Below are 4926 nucleotides of genomic sequence, written 5' to 3'. Positions count from 1 at the left end.
AAAAAATGTCTTGAATCAATCTTTGGATCTGACTGGGTTTCTGGTCAGCATGTCCTAGGTCCTTGGTTAAGGGTCTCTAAGTGCAGGTGGAGGTGGTCCAATTTCCCAGCCATGCAGGGCTAGGTTCAAACAATGCAATAAGCTTTTCTCTCAGTTACCACAATCGAATAACCTTTTCTCACAAGACAGAATTTGGATTAGACCCATAATTGAAAAGAAATAAAACACCTATGGAGTCAATGCAGTTCACTCAATTCCCACAATAAAACACTTGGTTTTCTAATCCCCTAATTTCTTCAATTTCCCTCCTTTTTATTTTATTTGTTTATTCATTCATTCATTCATTCATTCATTCATTCATTCATTCATTCATTCATTCATTCATTCATTCATTTATCTATTTATTTATTTATCTATCTATTTATTTGTTTGTTTGTTCATTTATTTATTTATCTATTTATTCATTCATTCATTTATTTATTTGTTTGTTTGTTTGTTTATTTTTGCAGGGCAATGGGGAAATTGGACCACCTCCACCTGCACTTAGAGACCCTTAACCAAGGACCTAGGACATGCTGACCAGAAACCCAGTCAGATCCAAAGATTGATTCAAGAAGTTTTTTCAAAATTGTACATCTCAAGCAACCCATATATCTTGGGGGTTTTTTGTTTGCTTGTTTTTTTTGCTTGGTTTGGTTTGGTTTTTTGATTTTGTTTTGCTTTTGTTTTTGCAGAACAAGGATGGTTAGGTGACTTGCCTAGAGTCACAGAGCTAGTAAGTGTTAAGTGTCTCAAGCTGAATTTGAACTCAAGTCCTCCTGAATTCAGGGCTGGTACTTTATCCACTGCTCCACCTAGCTGCCCCAAGTTTATTTTCATAATCAGAATTATGTAAGTCAGGTTACAAATCAAACTACTTAGAGGATTCACAATGGACTACTGTAATTTTGAAAAGGAAGATTTATATGTCACCAAGGTAAGCAAAAAACCCTTATGTATGAACACAAACATCATGAAACAGAAGGCCAAAACAATGCAATAATGATAATTCATATTAACTGACACCATCTCCTTATATGCTAGTAACCCACACCCAATGTCCATTTAATCAGCACATTTTTCATATTAGATAACATAAATCTATAGAATATGCAATTGTTAAAGTTTTGTAACTCCTTTTGGTACCAGGCAAGTAGAAAAAAATAAGGCAGATGCAGTTTGTCAAGGCATAAGCAGGGGTAAAAGAAAGGTCACAGGTAAGCTTTTACCTATCTTTGACTATAAAGATAATTGAATGAATGAATGAATGAAACATTTTTTTTAAAAGCATGTTATTACCAGAAAAATCCTACTCCAATCAGATTAGAGGAGGATGGTACCTTTACTATACCTGTAAGCTTCTCATTTGCTCCTTTATCTGTTGCTGTTGTGGGTTTTTTTTAACTTTAAATGTAGCCCAGATATAAGTTTTACTTTAGTACTGTATATTTATTTTTGTGTTTCCAAAGTTTTTAGAGTGCCAAGTTTAGCTCTTATCAGATAATTAAAGAGAACTTGCCTCCTGAGGCAATTTTAAATCAATCTCCGGAAAGGCAGTAACTATACACTGTAGATAATTATAGTCCATTAAAGTACCCTAAGATTAGATTCAGAGATCACTAATCACACAAGGTCATAAATATTCTGTGCCTTTCTTTAGTAGTTTATACATTTTGATTCATAATACCTTTTGTGGAAAACTATTTTCAAGGGTTTTTAAAATGTACTCATGTACAAATATATATGCACATATAAATCTCTAGCACATACACTAATCAAAGAATTACAGTGTTTATCTAAAATACAACATAATAATATGTACTGCAAAACAAACCGATACTAGAGAAATTGGCTTTTTAATACTCAAGTTGGTTATTGTTTACTTATAGGTTTCATGAGAGAAAATTAAAAATAATCAGCCTGCTCTTACTAGTCATTGATTTCCTCATAGAGTTTTCATCTGTAGCAGATAATGAATCACTGTTTAATTACAAATTTAAATGATTAAAATATTTCATTAATTGATTGATAATAATCATTTTTTTGATAGTAAAAAATAAATGCCTCACAAAACACTTTCAATTTTTAAATAAATAGGATGTCTCAAAAAGTTATTATATGTGTAAGTTGTTAAACTATTTTAAATTATTAAAGTTTAAAATTACATTAAGGGGCAGCTAGATGGCACAGTGGATAGAACACTGGTCCTGGATTCAGGAGGACCTGAGTTCAAATCTGGCCTCAAACACTTAACACTTACTAGCTCTGTGACCCTGGGAAAGTCACTTAATCCCAATTGCCTCACATACACAAAAAAGAAAAAAAAAACTACATTAAGACTTTGGGGTTAAAAACATGCCTTTTTATAATTATGGTTTGTTTTTCACTAATCAAATTAATTTTTCCCTTCTTTCAGAACAATAATTACTTCTCTCCAAGGAATATAATGTTGATTTCTAAAATGTTATTATCAAACATTTTATATTTTCAAGATTATATGTATGTATATCAGTTTGCGTGTATATATATACATATTTTCATGAGTTTATATGCTTGAATATTAGTTTACAATAGGTGATTTTAAGAGAAAAGAGGATAGTTATAGTAGAAATGGACAGTCATAGTTAGAATTTAAATATCTTGAAGGCAGCAACTGGTTTGGATTGGTCTTTGTATAAGCATCTAGCATGCCTTATACATAGTAGGATCTTAATGTTTGTGGAATCAAATTGAACTGAACTGAATCAAATTGAAAAAGGAAGTTTTAGAAATGGTCTATTCAAGTATTTAATGAATAATCAGTTCTACATTGCTACTGGGAGACCATAGCTTTGATTATATGGACTAAGCTTTGTTGTCAGGGGGATAGTTCTGCTTTTAAGTATACTCTCCAGACTTGCCACAGCTTTCCTTCCAAGGAGCAAGCATCTTTCTTCTTTTTTTTTAATTTCATGACTGCAGTTGCCAACTCCAGTGATCTTTGAGCCCAAGATTATAAAATCTGAAACTGCTTCCATTTCTTCTCCCTCTATTGCCAGGAAGTGATGAGATCAGTAGCCAAGATCTTAGTTTTTTGTAGCTAATCTTTAAGCCAGTTTATACACTTTCCTCTTTCACCTTCATTAAATGGCTTCTTAATTCTTCTTCACTTTCTGCCATCAAAGTGGTATTATCTGCATATTTGAGATTGTTATTTCTCCCTGAAACCTTAATTCTGGTTTTTCATTCATTAAATTTGGCATGTCAGATGGTCACTGTGCATATAAGTTAAATAAAATAACAATATACAGCCTTATCTCTCTCCTTTTCCAATCTTAAACCAATCAATTATTCCAGGCTAAATTCTGACTATTGCTTCTTGGCCCACATTCAGCCATTTCAGGAAACAAGTACGATGATCTGGTACTACCATCTCTTTTAGGACTTGCCACGTTTTGTTGTGATCCACAATGTTAAATGCTTTACTGTGGTGAATAAAGGAGAAGTAGATGTCTTTCTGAAACCCCTTGCTTTCTACATAATCCAGTTCTCTGTCACTTCGAAAACCAGCCTGCTCTTCTGGTAATTCTAGGTTCATATGTTGCTGAAGCCCAGCTTGCAGAATCTTAAGCATTACCTTGTTGGCATGTGAAATGAAAGAAATTGTTCCTTGGCATTGCCCTTCTTTAGGATTGGGACATAAACTGAACTTTTCAAATCCAGTGACCACTGTTATTTCCCAAATTTGCTGGTAGATGGAGTACAGCACTTTAATAGCATAATCTTGTAAGATTTTCAATAACTCAGCTGGAATTATGTCACCTCCACTAAGCCCTATTGTTAGCTAAACTTCCTATGGCCCACTTGGCTTCATTCTCTAGGATGTCTGGCTCTAGATAAGTAACCCTACCAATATGGTTATTAGTGATGTTAAGCTCTTTCTTATATACATTTTTTCTGGTTTTTGGTGAGGCAATTGGGGTTAAGTGACTTGCCCAGAGTCACACAGCTAGTAAGGGTCAAGTGTCTGAGACCGAATTTGAACTCAGATCCTTCTGACTCCAGGGTGGGTGCTTTACCCACTATGCCACCCAGCTGCCCCGTGTACTTCTTCTGTGTATTCTTGACACCTCTTCTTAAACTCTTCTACTTCTGTAAAATCATTACTAATTTTGCTTTTTATCATGCCCATTTTTGTATGAAACATTTCCTTGATATCTCTAAATTTATTGAAGAGCTCTCTTTGTCTTTCCATTCTAGAGTCTTTTTCTACTTACTTGCATTCTTCTTCTTCTTCTTTTTTTGCAGGACAATGGGGATAAAGTGACTTGCCCAGGATCACACAGCCAGTAAGTGTCAAGTGTCTGAGGCTGGATTTGAACTTGGGTCCTCCTGAATCTAAGGCCGGTGCTTTATCCACTGTGCCACCTAGTATATTTGCATTGTTCTTTTAAGAAAACCTTATTTCTCCTTGTTATTCTCTGAAAATCTGCATTAAGTTGGATATATCTTTCTCTTTATCTTACATTTTTACTTTCCTTCTTTCCTCAGTCATTTGTAAAGTCTCATGAGACAGCCACTTCATTTTCTTACTCTTCTTTTCTTTGGAATGTTTTGTTGTTGTTGTCGGTGGTGGTGGTGTTGATACTGCCTCCTGTACAATATTGTAAACTTCTATCCATAGTGCTTTAGGCACTCTATCTACCAGATCTAACCCTTTAAATCTATTTATCACTTCTATTTCATGTTCATAAGCCAAGGTTATGTAATTAGGTTAAAATGAGAATGTATATCAAGCAATTAGAATGGCAGCCTGAGCCACCACTTTCTCTCCCCATAAAAGACCTAAGTTCTAGACCCATGCATGCTAGAACAAGATTTTAACTTGAAGGACCCTTACCTCTAAGG

At 34.3% G+C, this 4926-nt stretch overlaps 1 pseudogene; it reads right to left on the bottom strand.

Annotated features, from left to right (window-relative positions):
• Positions 1-3376: 3376 nt before the first annotated feature.
• Positions 3377-4273, bottom strand: LOC122754626 (annotated as a pseudogene).
• Between the last annotated feature and the right edge of the window lie 653 nt (positions 4274-4926).

This window comes from Dromiciops gliroides, chromosome 4, assembly GCF_019393635.1.
Source record: "Dromiciops gliroides isolate mDroGli1 chromosome 4, mDroGli1.pri, whole genome shotgun sequence".
In the NCBI taxonomy this organism is placed as follows: Eukaryota; Metazoa; Chordata; class Mammalia; order Microbiotheria; family Microbiotheriidae; genus Dromiciops; species Dromiciops gliroides.
The sequence above is the reverse complement of the archived record's forward strand: the minus strand, read 5'-3'. Positions and strand labels throughout refer to the sequence as shown.